At 39.5% G+C, this 16,203-nt stretch overlaps 1 protein-coding gene across 1 annotated transcript in view; it reads right to left on the bottom strand.

The window, feature by feature from the left end:
- The window catches only part of DERA (deoxyribose-phosphate aldolase), a 56,446-nt gene that overhangs the window by 13,761 nt on the left and 26,482 nt on the right, over positions 1 to 16,203 (bottom strand). The gene's annotated exons all lie outside the window — the stretch shown is intronic.

A 16,203-nucleotide genomic window follows, 5' to 3' on the forward strand; every position in this document is an offset into this window, starting at 1 on the left:
GTACCTGAACACATGGCTTCCTCCGGCACGATACCCATGACAAAACAGAAGCAGGCAGCCATGGCACATTTTATCCAATGGAGAGAAGAGTGGTCAAAGGAGTAGCAGAAGTGGTGGTGCATGGAGACAGAAGCATGTTGATTACCATTAGCTTTAAGATGTGGCTGTTCCATCAGCTACCAGAATACCTGAAGAGTAAATTGGAAGGGAGTAGAAGAACCACAAACAACCAAAAAAGCATGGATAGTGTGCTAGTTGTAAGAGTAGCTGTAGCACCTGTGTCAAATCTAGTGGAAGTGCTCCACAGCATGCATGGAGGCACAGAGCAGCTGACCTGCTCCCTCTCATTGCCGCCACCACCACCACCATCTCCACAATTACACAGTGGCTACCTACAAAAAAGGCAGCCACATCTTTCAACACCTCCTTCGAATCTTTGCTGCAAAGATAGTGATGGCTGAATTCTGCAGATTGCCCTAATGTCCAAAAGTCATCATTTGCATTAAAAAAAAGCTAAAGGTTATAAAATAACATATTGTCTCTGTACAGGAATATGGATGAGGCCAGGGGCCCAGAGGGGGATGGTGACTTTCCCTGCTTTGGCAGAGTGTTAGTGACCCGCATACAGCAGCTAAAGGCATGATGGATGTCTGAGAAGGAACCATGACATTATTCTCATCGGTTTACCAGTAACACACAGGCTGCTGATATAACAAGTTGTTGCTCCATTATGAAGCAACATAAAGGTTGGCCTCTCCTTTCAGATTAGATGCAGGCACTCAGGTTCTCAGCACTGAGCCACATGCTCCTGCTGGCCTGGGTGAAAAAGCAAAATGCTGTGGGAGAAACTAGACTTGCTTTGAGAATCTCACCCATTAAGTTTCCTTTACAAACACTGAACTGCATTGCATCATTTTTTTGTTCACACTTAAACTAATCTAAGCAATGATAAACTATCCTAAACTGTGATATAATTAAAACAGCACTGATCTAGGTCAGGCTTTTTCCCTTTTGGCATTCTTGGGTTTGGATCAATACATCTCAGTCTCTCAAAATGTTGTCCAGTACATGACATATTACAGACTGAGGCTAAAACCCTGATATATCTACCAGTAATAGCACTGCAATTTGGAAGAGAATAATAAATATGCATGACTGCTTAGAATCACAGCACTACATGGCATATTGCATACCATGTTTTAGCAACCACATTTAGCTTTGTGCTTTTTAATGTTGATAGCAGCTATGAAACAAATATGTTAACATTAAAACTCAGGTATGGTTACATATTGTCTATTAGCTTGTAACAAAATTACTCAAATTGAAGAAATAGCTGTTTAAAATCCATTTGGAAATACTCCACACTGAACAAAGCAAGTAGAAAATCAGTCTACTTTATCAGAAAGGTGCTATGAATTTTAAAGATTTTTTAAAAATACATACATAATACAGCCAAAATCATGACACTTCAATGTCATTTTGAGTGTTTTTCAACACCTCATGATAAAAGCAGTTTAAGATTCTGTTCTGAGTCTAACCCAGAGAAAGGCAGGATTGATTTTTGAGATTTGAAAGTCATGTCTTAATGCCACAGTCAGAATCTGTCCAGCATCCAGCCTCTTTGTCATGCAGAGGACAAACGGCCCCTCTTCCACACTGTTCCCTACACATAAAAAGGCAGCTGGCACAGGTGGAGGCTTCAGTACTGGGGGGATTTCCAGCATCAAAGGCATTTCCCAAAAGCACTTTGTGGCCAATGTCAAGATTTTGGCTTTGCCTGGAAAAAATACAAGGTGCCAGATTTCACCAGACTCATCTGTGATGTGCGTGTTTCCTCCTGGCTTTTACAAATCAGGGAGAATAAGTTACTTAGGGGCTGACATAGAGGGCTGAATATTCCACTTCCAGTAATCACGTGATTACTAGGAAAACGTTAGGCGCTTTTAGTTTAGTTTTTGTGATACTTGAAAGTCTTCAATACAGTCAACTTACAAACATGTAGATTCTATCATGGACTTCCTGGGTGCAGGTGTTGGGCATCCTCCTGATGCAACAAATATCCAAAGGGTAACAACACCCAGGAAGGCCTTACCTACACATAAGGCAGCATAGTAAAATGGCAAGCTATGGCTGTTTTTAAAAGATACTGACCTTACTCACAGCTAGTGCTTCCCAGAAGTTTTTGCCCCTCAGAGTGTTTACTTCTTTTTTTCCCCACTTTGATAATTTGACATCTGGCAAAACTGCAAAAGCTCACGTGCATAGGCTGCAATGTGGGCGAGAGCTTCCAGGTACTGACAGATGTTTTCACCACTGTCAGTAGGTTGTTTTACAAGGTTTCTAGCTCTTCAGGTGGCCTGAATACCAAAAAGCCTGCCAGTCCCCTTCAATAAAAAACCAACCAAAACCCCTGGCTGTGCAGCCACACTCCAAGCAGGAGGCACCTCTCTGCTGGGGGTCAGGGAAAGACACACTTCTTGTTTTTTAGGAAATCTTTTTTCACCCCACTGTATTATTAATGATGCTTACATGGCAAAACTAACAATTTTATTTCAAAGGGATGGTTTATGAAGGCTTGTTGCTGATAAATTCAGTCAGACCTTTCTGGCATAACAATCTACTGAGCACTACTTTAAAAAGAGAAGGAAATCAAAAAGACCCTTAAGCACCGTCAGAAATAGGCAGCAACTCATAAAAACGTATTTAATATGCTGGGGCATTGTTTCTCCACCTCCATTTGTCTACAGCATGTGTGCTGATGTGGTCACAGACCACAATCATGGTGAGCATCTCAAACCAAAAGTACCAACAATCTGATTAAACAACTGCCAGGGTTTTTTGGTTAAAAATAATTGAAACTGATACAGAAATGCACATTTTGTTAGTCCACTAGCAAAACGAAGATGATATTTCAATCTTCAAATCTGTATTTTATATATAGGCTTTATATTGTTAAAAACCTACACTAAATATATATTATCATTTTATACTTTGGCATTCCACTTTTTTTACTGGAATACTGTGAATGAAAGAAATTGAGTATCAAACTCTCTTTGTGTTAGAGGTATATATATCCTCATAGGTATTTAGTGGCAAGTTATTAAATGTCACTATTCATTGAGGCAGTACATTTTATGTCTTTCTTACAGAAAAAAACCCTCTATCTAAAGTTTGTAGCTCTGCATGGCAATATTTCAGAGCCTCACTTTGGTATCAATGGCTTCTTCATCCACACTTACATGTTCAGAAATAGAAGTGCTCAAGCAAAACATTACCTGTGTTTTACCGCGTTGTCACTTGCCAAACTGCAGTGGTAGCGATGATGTCACCATCACACTAGGAAGCATGACTGCCTGGTCTATACCTTTCCTTCTGTAATCCTAAGCTTCTGACATAAATAGCAAAAAGTTGCAGTATTGTCTCTCCATTTCAGCTTGGTCCTAAGCATGCTCTGTTTAAGGTCATACAGAGCATAACAGTAAGCAAAGCTACCCAAGGCTCCATGCCAAAGAAACAGATATTTGATGTGAACAGACAGACCCCAACCCGATAAAAGTAAAGCCTTGCAAGACCCACACTTTTAACTCTGACTTTTAACAATATCTAAATAAGTATTAATACGTCCTGTAGTGACTCCAATTATTCAGTGTCAGAAGTGGGCTTGTGAGGCATACTACCATGTTCTGTGTTTCACACGTAATCTGAAAGAAACCTATGAAAGTTTAAACATGATCTGTGGGGGTTTTGTTTTTAATAGCAGTCACTTTTAATTAAGTAAATCTTGATCATGCCATGAGACTAAAAATCAGGAAGTTTAAAAACCTGTCACTCGGTTCTCCTCTCCCCACCATCCCGACAGCAATTCGTACATTTCAATAAAGCAGCTGTTTTTCACAGATACTGAATCACAGCTGCAGTTACGAGGAATTATGTGCTCACCACTTCTCTACATCAAATCACACACAAAGATATCTAATAAGTATTTACATTGAAAGACATTGGTGTGAAGTAGAGTATAGCAGTGTTGCATATCCCTTATCTATCAACTAAGCACAGAATTCACTTTGCTAGACATCTTCTGTAGAGTGCTTTTAGGCCCACAGACATTAGCCCAAAGCAAAAACGCATTGTCTCCGTTTAATTACCTATCTTTTCAAACTTACTGTGATCAAAATGACTGAGTTAAACAAAATGGTTACTAGTAACAGGAGACCGTTGTTAGCCAGCAAGCTAAGGTGGGTGTACGTGCAGAGAGTTCAGAAGAAAAAAGATGCTGCTGCATGCTGTTTGCTTCTCCAATGTGAATTTATAAAGGGGAGTGAAAGTGCAATATCAAGTGAATTAGCAAGAATTAAAAGGATTAAAATCCCAGGAACCAATGAGATCCAAGAGAAATGGAAAATGGATTCAGCCCTAAAAAGATAAAATTATTTAACAACTTATTAAAACAGTTCATCATTCTAATTAAAATCCAAGTGCCTAGAAAAAAGTGGCACCAGAAAGGTAATTATTTATGAGGAGACTTTAAAAAGCCATTTATTGTGAATTTGGGAGAGAAGTGGCCCGAAAGAGTTGGTAGTAAAAAGAAATTGTTTGTTTAGTCATAAAACTTATTTTGGTCTAGCATACCACTAAGAATCCCTAACATCTGCTCAATGGCAGCTGTAAGTAACATTAGGAACACTCAGTCAATTTATATCTTTCCTTTTTATTAAAAAATAAACAGGTCTTTTTAAATTATTCACTAGTAAATTAACATAAAAATCAGCACTGTAGCAACTCACATTTTGTGGAAAGACATCTGCAAGCTTTGTATGATCACAATGATCATACATTTCACTGACTACTTTACTTTTTATGTGATGACCCACCTAATTTACCAAAGGAAAACGTAGAAAACCTACAAACCATACCAGAGTCACGGCCGTGAATAATACAGAATGCATCACTGATACCTCAAATGCCATATTAGTTGCCTCCTTCAAACTTGAACGGATTCTGTTCTTAGCTTCCCTTTGCTTTCCACCATTTAAAAATTCCACTCAATCTCAGATCCTCTCCTGCTTCTGTCTTTCAGGAACCAGACATTAGACAATAACCTCAACTGGCAGAACCCTTCTCTGAATTATTTCTGAGTCACAAAATGCAGCGGTGCTACTAATTAATAATTATTTGTTCTTATCTGCAGCATTTTCGTGCAGAGATTGTGAAGTGCTCTGCATGTTCCTGTGTTTCGCTCCAAAACTGTGCTCTTAAGACAGTAAAAAAGGCACAGGGAACCCTTCAAACATAGCCCCTCACTAACACTTTTTTTTTTTTTTTACTTAATCTCATGAACATTTCAGCAGAAAAATTTATTACTTTATTCCTAGGTTTCTCTCCTGCCTTCAGTTCTTACTTCCTAATACAAGCAAGTCCCTGAAAATGAACTCGCCAAGTTGTTAAAAAGCATGGAGTAGCTCTGTTTATTTTACTTGCATTTTTTTGTTTTACTTCTAAGCAACAAACCAGCATTTCCACAGTACACTCTGGAGACAGTTAGTTTAAAACTAAGTGAGCTGTAATTCTAACGCAGGCACCGGAAATAGCTGGAAATGGCATCATTACAATAGCACAGGGTCCATCCAGCTGAAGTGCTCGGAGGAGCCTGCCTTGAAGCTGCAACTGTGCAGCAACTGGTAACCAAGCAAACTGCTGTGAAGCTAAATTTGTTTGCATCCAGAGTAGCTGCAAACACAGTACCTGATTACAACATAAATGTAACCAGTTAGCTATCAACAGCACTTATATGGCATCTTGTTATCAGAGAACCACCTGAAAATGCTACCCCTCTTCTTCCTGGGAACTAAAAGTCATGAGAAACATGGCACCCCCCTCCACCACACCCCACCAAGCTGCTTTCTCATCCTAGGGCTTGGATTCTTTTCAAAGCTCCATTTATGCATAAGGCTTTGTTTCCTTTGAGCTCTCTACACATCCATTTTCCAGGACCAGTGGGAAGGAGGCTTTTGAAGATATATGATTCATAATCTTGTATTGCATAATTTAAGTTTAATGTGCTGCACAGAATATGGAACATCATCATCTGTTTCCTTTTTGGTCCATTAGGGATGAATTAACAAATCTTGATAACCCACAAGACTTCACCTCTGCAATGTTTGGGATAGGCTGGTAAACTAAACATTGGATTGGCAGTGTAACTGGAAGGAAGGCTTTTTGCTTAAGAAAGAGTCCCTGCATCATCAAGGAGGAATCTTTTCTACATCTTAGATTCAGGAAGAACTCAACTTAAGAACTCAGCTGCAGTTGTACGCTGCAGGGAAATCACTTTATAGCACAAATGCTAGAGGGGAAGAAACATCAAAGGTGCAAATGACAATCAGATGTCAGATCCCTGTTGACTTGCCATGAAGACTATGGACTTTGCTGTCATTGCCTTTGACAAAAATTCTCTCAAAAGCAGGACTATTACACACAGGTCTGGGAAAGCTATGGTCTCTCGTAACTACAAAGTAAGCATAGTCAGAAATTAGAAATTGCCTTATCTGAAAGATGCTGCAATTAAACACTACCATTTCAGAAAAGGACTTAAAAATATATAAATCAGGATAATTTCCCAGGGGATGAAATTCCAAAGTATAGTATCAAAGAAGGGAATATCTTCCATTCTTTTCAACATCTTCCCAACATGGTTTGGACTTTGGCAACACATATCAAAGGAGCACAGGAAGCCTGGGAGACGGGCTCCAAGTAACCCAGGTACCTGCCAAGGAAATTCAAGTCCCTTTGTGCAACTCACCAAAACACTGCAAGCAACCACAGAGGCAAGCTGGAAAAAGCCATGCAGTTCTCTTTCCAAACACCACTGAAATGAGCACATTCCTGAAGAATATTACTATATCCTCTGGTCATATTCTGATAGAAACGTTTCCCTTTGAGAAAAGACTGAAAAAGTCTATTTAGAAGACCTTTTAAATTCTGGTTAAAAACTTCTGTTTGTAAGGAAGGGAAAACGTTAAGCCCAAGCATAAATGTTTGCATTTGCATAGGCAGTCCTGTTCAGCTCAGTGAGGAATGTGCTTGTAGCACCACGCGTCCTGGCAGTCAGCTTGGGTATTCAGCCTGCTTCTCTGCACTTAATGATGTAACACTTTGAAATACAGCGTCGGCACCATTAGAACACGATCTATTCCAAGAGGGTGGATGTCTTTATATTGACCTCAGTGAGTTTTCACATCCAGTTTGTCAGTAAGGAAACTATCCATAACCTCCTACGGCAAACTTCTTGTTTCGTATGACTCATTTTTGTCCTGCTTTTATGTCTCAATATGTATTTCACTTACGTTTGTCTCCATCTCTTGTTATGCTTCTTTGTTTTCCATGGCATTTCTGTTCCTTATGATTAAATGGATTTATTCAAATGAGTGTCCATAGCATTTTAAAATAACCTGTTGATGTTCAAGATCATATATTCCTAGTGTATTTTTCCATTCAACGTCTTTCTCTTTAGAAGTCTAATTTCACATTTCTGCTTTCATGAGCATATACCTTCAAATTAGATAGGCACGATCACTAGGCCCTGACACCTTAAAAAGCAACAAAAAAATCCCAGGACCTACAGTCCTAAAATCATGCTTAGTTCATTTCCACGTCCATATTAAGTGTCTGTTACGGGACTGGATTTTCTAACTAGTGTTCCTACTTGCAATTTCTTTAAAGATACTTTAATATTTCATAAGCCAATTTTGTATAATTGATAGATACAGTAAATTAAATATTTATTTCTATTTTTCACTGGTTTAGTCGAATTTAACACCTGCTGCTAACACAATAAAAAACAACCTGAAATAACAGAGAAATAAATAGCACCCTGTACGTCTATTGATTTTACATAATATTTCCATGTTTTAAAATTGCATTCTCTCAAACCATTACCTCCAATACCGGAGCTTCACAGATGCAAAGTTTTTTGCTATGAAGCTGTGTTATTTTGATGGCATGTTTGACTAGAACTATTCACTGTGCAACGATTTCTGAGTCTGAGGTGATATGAAACTTCAGAAGTTTTAACTCAAATTCTAACGAATTATTTAACATAGAAACAAGGTTTCATTCATGGAGAAAATTAACGCAACAGGGGTGTCTTCTCACCTCTCTGCATCAGTTGTTATAAATTGAAAGTATACCATTTAGATATTCCTTAATTAACATGCTTTGCAAAGATCTCAAATATCGGCAGAAGAAAAATGCTATTCAGGCATTTAGAATAGTTTGTTAATAGAAGGTTGACCCCTCTCAGCAGGATGTTATACTGTCAATACCTGCCTATTCTTTGTAATCTATTATTTCACAACCAGTTTCAAAGGTTGAAGCATAAAGAATAGCCACTTTTTTAGAGGTCAAGAAACAGAAATCTGCAGATCAGGGTTCAAACCCTTCTCTGAGATCCAGTGACAAGTCCTGGGATTTACATATGGAAAAACAGAGAAGACAACAGAGTTGTCAAAGGCAAAGACAAAGTTAGGAGCCACTCTGCTGTCTTGAACAATCCTACCCCTCTTCTGGCTTCCTGACCGAACTTGGTATTCCTCTGGTGAGAGGTACTTGGAAATAGCACTGTTCCTATTTGTAAACAGGGCGGGTAGAGGGTCAAGCGGTATCATGGATAATTCAAAATCAAATAAACAGGTCCAGAGCTGATGGATGTCATCCGTTTTACACTGGTATTTCTTCTTTGACTTCCGTAGAGGCTGTATATTGCTATTTTCTGATTACAGTAGAACACCGTTAATCGAACACACATTTCACAAAATTAGCAAACTGTGTTGCCAGGCACCCTGGTATGACAAATATGAACGGCCCCAGATAACTATCTTCCCTCAGATATGGCTGTATAGTCTAGCGCACAGTTCAGTAAGCACATAAATAAATGCATAACAAAATGTGGCATCGCATGCACGTCTGGGTTTCTAGCTTAACAAACTGCAAACAAATGAGGTTTTACTGTATACACTCCAACTCTGTTCTCCCTTCACAGACTCTTTGTACCTTTTTCCCCCCCCAACATCCCTGTTTCTCTTATTATACAGGGTTCTGTATAGGGTCCTCTACTTATACAGGGTTCTATATAGGGTTCTGTGTCTCTCTTGACTTTACTGAAAAGACTTTTCATTAGAGCCTGCCCTAGTGTTTCTTAACCACTTTCCATTCCTTCACTTCTGATTTCCTACACATACATTATTGAGTTCCAGACAGATTTTAAGTCTCATTTTGCATTCCTTCAAGCTCTGCTTTACTCAAGCCCAACTTTTTTTTGTGTTACTGCTCCTTGTATGGACTCTCATCAGTAATTCAAACCTGAGGATATTGTGATTGCATTATTAGAACTTTTCAACTCCAAGCTTATCTATCATGCCTACATTATTTCTAGTGATTAGCTGCAGTATCACTGTTAAACTTGTAGGCAATTACATCATTTAAGGGAGAAGCCTTGTACTGCCTTACTGAGCATGCAGCTATCTGCATTTTTATACTAGTGACTTTTTTATTTTGCCCCACTCTGTACCAGAATAAATGAGATCACTTGTTCCTGTACAGACCTCTTTTAGATGGGTTAGAGTTAAAGACTTTCCATATTGCCAAAACCATCTTTTGATCTAACTCCTAAACCAAAAAAATTTTTAGTCCATAATTCAAAATTTTGAGATAGACCACCTCACTCTGATCTGCTCTGTGTCTTCATTTTCCACAGTGTTTTGTGCTTGTTTCTTGCACTAAACTTTCAGTGGTGCTTACTGGAGCTCTGAACAGGCAGAACAACTGCAGACTATGCAGAATGCAAGACATCTGCTGCAGCAAACAGACAGGGAAGTTATCAACTACTAATGTAATTCCATACTGTTAATTACTGTCCTGATGAGCCTCTTACAGCAGCCAACTGCAACCACTTCTACATATTCAAGACAGTAACCAAGGCTATGTTCCTAAAACGACATACAACATGCATCTGCATGATGCAAAGAACTGAAGTAGTACAAACTCTGCAAGTCCAAATTAATCTAAAAATTCTGAAGGAATGGGTAGATCTTTGGACAAATGAGGTATTGTCTGCATGCATACAGACAGAAGAGAGCTGACATAAACATCGCTTTATGCACTCTCAGTAAACTGACAGAAATTCAGAAATGTGCTCATGCCCCCACTAGGTCTAATCTGTACTGCCAGAAGATCACAGCCACAGGAAACTGGGATTATTCTCTACCATTTGACACCACAGGTGGGAGAACTCTTTCTGCACTGTGCTTTGTTCTCTGAAGACAAGCAGACACAAGAATACGCTGCATTTCAACATCTACCTTCCCCAGCCAGTGAGCACAGCTCAGCCAGGCTGGAACAGCAAGCAACGCCCGTCACACCTTGGACTCAGTCTTGGACTCCTGCTTGGTAGGAGGGAGCAGAAACCACCACCACTGTGACCGAGAAAGCCTTAGTCACCAGCCAGGCAGTAAGCCCTCTTCCTACACATTTTGAAGAGTAAGGACGTACTAGTTTGTCCCCAGCCCTAAACTGGACTGCTGGACCAGAGCTTAAGATCATCTGTCACCCTGGAAAGAACTTGGAGTCAGTTCACATGCGTAGAAAGGCGCTGCCAATATTGACCCAGTCAGCTTTTAGAAGATGACAGCCATGCATTGCCCCTGATTTCTAATGGACCTTTTACAGTGTAAACTGTACCCTTTACAGATACACTGTAAACTCAGTACAGTTGGTTTTATTTCACATGTGTAGAACGAGGCACAAATTGAAATCTTGTTTTATATGTGTTATCAAGCCTCCTCCCTTGGTTTGCCTTTCATCTGGAAATGTTCTGGGCCCTAATAACTGACTGACTTAGTATCAGATTACAGCTGAAGTTGTAGACACATAATTAAACCAAACTTTTATTTAAACATAATACAACTCACATGCTATTGAGGGGACTCTCGACATTTGGTTTGAGCATGGGATTTAAAGGCAAGAACTCACAACAGATCTCAGCTTGACTTTTGACTTGTCTGGTATGATCTTTGTCTCATACTTTAGAGGGCAGTTGTGAGATTTATTCTGCTAATGTCTGTATGTGCTTTGAAGACATAAAGTGCTATCTAAGAGCCAAGTATTATTACTTATTCAGTAGTCTTGTTTCCTGCGTTAGTAGGATTTGCGCAAAGCATGCCTAGCTTTTCAGTCAAATTTTGCTGGTTTGGTTTCCTTTCTTCTCTTTTATTTTTCATTAAACATTTGCTTGGTAGAAGTTTTGGATCACAGTAGTCCACATCCAGCAGTAGGAAATTAATCTCTTGCACTTAGACAGCTGCTAGCATGTTTACAGCCACACCACCTAACCCTGCTCAGAATAAACCTGTGCAACACAGTGCTCAAAACAATAACAGCTATTGGTACCTTAGAATTTGTCTTCCCCTTATTCATGCTAAAAATGGATCTTCAGCAATATTAATGACAGTATGAAAACCTTATTAAGAGCTGGGGGCAAAAGCTTTGTGTAGCCAGGCATTATCCTGTGATGTTCCAACCTACATTTCTTGGACTCTCTTCTTATAATCATTAAACTGTTATATCTTTTCTTAATTTAGGGCTAGGCTTTTGTGCAGTGAGATGTTCCAGTCTTCAGAATTTTTGAGGAAACCTCTTCATGGCTACTCCCATGTCCTGAGTTTTCTTTGCTGGAACATTGTCTTTAAAAGCAGGGAGCAGTGCAACAAAGACTGAACGCTACAGCCCGCAGCCAGTTTCTCTGAATCCAGTACAAGATCAGCCCATTTATGCCTTTAGAGTTTTGGTAAGGTTTGCTGTGGAAATGATAAGCGTTCGTTAACTGGAACCACTCCTGTAAGGCAGAGTGAATCCTGGGAGGACTGATAGTGGGCTCTCTTGAAAACTGCAAGAAACAGCTTTTCTTCACTGTTTGGCTATACTATTTCTGTTCACTTTGGAATGAAGAGTATCAAGGCATCTAAAAGAATTCCTGCTTCACATTCCATGCACGTTAATTTTCTTCTTCTAACGTACCAGCGTCAGAGACCTTATTACCTCAGCCATCTTCTGCCACTTTTTGCAGGGTTTTCTCCTGGTAGAGACTTGAGATGTTAGTTTGTTTTAGCAGTAATTCATTCCCTTTCTAAATTCAATTTTTACATGAGTCAGTACCTCAACTTACAAATTATTTGACCTAAGAAAAAATTGTTTTAAACCCATACATTTAGTAGAGATACAGAAGAACATACATCACACCTTCCTGATCTATCCACAGGTACTCTTTTAAATGTATATTTAATGAAAATAAATATCTTTCATATATCACTGCTGTGTTTCCCCTAGCTCCCCAAAGTGTGATGTAGAAGGAGCCGTACTGCCAAGACCAGCTTTCACAGTTAAAATGACACAGATGAAGTCTTCACTTTTAAAGTACATATACTTAATCACTTCCTCTGCCTCGCCCCAAGTCTGCATATCTTAATGAATATGAATTCTTATACAGAACAATGAAGTTTCTGTAATTACACAGTATGGTTAAAACATGATTTTCCAAAATAAAAACCTTATATATGACTGAAATATGCAGTTAGGTCATCCACACCTTTACTGAAGCATTCCTATCCCACTGAAAGTTCATCATCTTTCCCTTCCTTGTCTGGCTTCCTTGGCAGTTTCTGATCTTTGTGTCAAAAAATAAAAACTAAAAAATGGCCTACTTCTCATAAAACAACTGTGTACAAGACCTGTTTTTCAAAGCCATTCAACCACAATGAAGAAACATAACATAGTTCCCCCTGGTATGGGGAGTCAGGAGCTCCCATTTGTGTTCTTCAGACTGTTTATTCCAAGAGGCTACAAAGACACAGATTTGAGCGTCTGCTGTAGGTGACTTACACAAGTATACACCAGCCAGTGAAAACTGCTGATTAGTTTGCTCTACTCATTGCCTGGAAGCTGTCTGGTAGAGTCGAAGATGCAGTCAGTTTCCCTTGAGAAGCCCATGTACTCAAACCACAATCAATACTTCAAGAAGCTCAAGAACCAATGACCAAAAGTTCCCTGTTCAATACTGGTATTTTCTCTCCATCAGCTTTCCAAAAACAATGTGCTCCTTCGGTGGTGACACGGAGCCTCTGATGCGCAATCCCACCTGCCATTATGCCCTTCTTAGCACTTGCATAGATTATTCTTGCCAGGTGAGTCACTGTCCTTCGAGGGCTGTCAGCCTCTTTCACTCAAAAACAGGTTCTCAAATATTCCAGAAGAATTTTTAGCGTGTCAGCCAAGTCTGGAAAGGTGTGGTTAGGAGAATTTAAGAGAACTGGGTGCCTGCTCCCATTCTGATGTCTTTCTCCTTATACACTGTGCTAGAGAAGGAAGAAAAAGTAGTCATGGTACTTTGGAGGTACTATTTCAGACACAGGAAAAGTCAAGTGCCACTGCTTCAAAATAAAGGTAAATTATTCTCACACCTCACTGTGAAGCAACACTTTTTCCCAAGTTCTGGCAGGTGCAAGCATTAACATCCTGCACACAGGCATGTTGTACAAAGCACCGTTTCTACAACTGGCCTCCACCTCCAGTGCACTGCTGGGATCTGCACGTCTCACTGGGCTCAGCCTCACTCGCTGGTGTGCAGTGAATGGCTTCCACCGAGTCCTGCAAGGGTCTGTGATTCAGAGCAGAGACGTTTGCCTATAGAAGCAGCCTAGGCAATCTGCTTTGAATATAAAACTGCATGGGCACACCACGTTAAAATCTTAAAATCCCAGCCAACGCAGAGGTGTCCATTTTTTGACCTTTTACATTCCTTTTCAAGCCTGTGCAGCTAGCCCCACATCATCCAGCGGCTGAACCCCCACCTGCTAGCTGAATCAGACTAAATGTAACAAGCTGTGGTTCCCAGCATACAGCAACAATTCTTCAAGCGAGCACAAGCAAAACTGTATAGAAATTTGGGGAAATTATTTGAGAGACACACCTGGGTTGTATTCACTGCTCAGTTAATTGCTTTGTGCAATGCAGAGCAACTTTATCAGGAGGGACTGAGATCCTTAATGGCAAATACACTGTAAAATTGACGCTTGTGTGGGAGAAGAACCTCAGTCAGAGAGACCAAGCCCCAGACATCCCAGGCAAGCTTTTTAACCACAGAGCTAGTGATAAATTAGCACTGTGTTACTCTCTCAGCCTTCAGTGTCTCACAAATGAGACACATGGGAAATACATATATATTTTTTATATATGTTAGAACACACCTAGTGGCTCTGTGCTTCAGAACCTAGGTGAACGTGTGCATGCTCAGCAATGGCAATGTAAACATCTGTAAGGCTACAATTTTGCGCTCGCTACATGCTGGGCTTACATCATGCACTGTGAAGTGCAAACAGCTTAAGGACTGCAGGCCATGTCCTCAGTTGCACTGATACGGTTGCAGGCAAGGCAAGGCTGTAAACCAGATTGTTGAGGTGGTGACCATTAAAAAAAAAAAAAACAACACCAAACAGTGCCAACCAATTAAAAAAAAAGCCCACAACAAAGTAGTTATCCCTTTTCTGGAGTAATTTTCAACCATATTACTTTGAAAGCTCAGTTTACAATGCAGCAAGACAAGTACTTCTAACAGCAGGGCTGAAGGAGCAGCAAATTTTCGTGCAGGAGCAATTGGCCAGCAAGAGCAAAGACTTCTAAAGACAGTTTTGCAGTTGAATCCACTATACTGTGTAACTCACTTCCCCATATAAAACTAATCACTGGAGTCAAGTTTATCAGAGGTGTTGCTTTCTTATCTTCAGATAAAAATTGTCAGGGCCTGCCGTGCCCACAGATAATCTAGTTTTTTTCTTTCTTTCTTTTAAATCATGGCACCAGTTGAAAAAAAAAAAAAAAGGATACTAAAGCTAGAATTCAAACATACTGTGCCAAATTACTTTCTCCCCAAAATGCTAAAAATATGCAGATCAAACAAAATTCAACTGGAATTCGAGGTTCTCAGCAGTTCTAACAAGTCTGAGTCTGAAAAACTGGCCCTCAATATATGCACATAGGGCACCAATAAGTTCTTATTTTTGCACCTACCCACAAAGAAAAAGCAAGAGACTGAAATAAGGAAATTACTGCACATATTCAGATGGATAGCTATCTTGTAAAATGAAAAACTATGCAAGGAAAATCATTAACAATAGAGCCATCTGCTGTTTTTTCAAAAAAACTACACCAGCAGAAATGTGAAAATGTTAAAATGCTTTACAGCCTGATTTTTTCACCACTCCATGTTACAAAAAGTGATCATAACGATTAGTACATCAGTTTAAATGACAGGAAATGTGTATTTCTTACACCTCTTCTAATTAAAAGCATTATTTACTGGCCTAATACTGATCTGTAACTCATGATACTAATTGTCATTGTAGCTGCGCGTGCAAAAAGCCTGAAATGCCTCCCATTCCATTTGAATTAGATAAGCATAGTGTTGTAAAACGAGGCAATGAGGTCAGCAGCAAGTTGAATATTTATTTACATACTGACAAGACCCTTGTATGATCTTTCTTCTTGTTCTAAAATAAGAAGAAACTCCAGGTCTGAAGAGTTTACAGTAGAAAAAAAAAAATCAAGACAAAAATTATGGAAAGTTTAGAAGACAGACTAACCCAAGTGGTTCTTAATATATCTGTACACTTCTTTCTATCAATATACGTGAAGAGCCCTCTTTCAAGCACAGTGGAGGAAGCAGGTGTCTAGAACAGAGTTCAAATAACATAGCCTTATCAGCCAATTCCTGGTTTTGCATCTTAAAGATGGCATTAAACCACAGCCCTAAAATCCTGGTTAAACTAGGAAAAATTGTATCAGCACAGGCCCAAAGCTGTCGAGAGAATATACTGCTATAACTCTGGGCTCAAATGGGTGCTTTCCTACGTTCAGTCTGCAATGGCTATAGTTATGCAAAAATGTAATACCTATAGAACATACACAGCTCAGGGGAATGTGTTTCTTGGCTGAAAGGTTTAGGATAAAAGGCAGACAGATCAGGTCAGACATAATCGAGTTTTCAAAGACAGGGAAGACCAAAGACCTTTTGAAGCATCAATTAACTGCCAGTAGCAACTGCTACCGCTTTTAAGCGTGCCAGTTAAAACCATTTGTAACTGATCCCGTCCCAGCACC

Source organism: Phalacrocorax aristotelis, chromosome 1, assembly GCF_949628215.1.
Source record: "Phalacrocorax aristotelis chromosome 1, bGulAri2.1, whole genome shotgun sequence".
In the NCBI taxonomy this organism is placed as follows: Eukaryota; Metazoa; Chordata; class Aves; order Suliformes; family Phalacrocoracidae; genus Phalacrocorax; species Phalacrocorax aristotelis.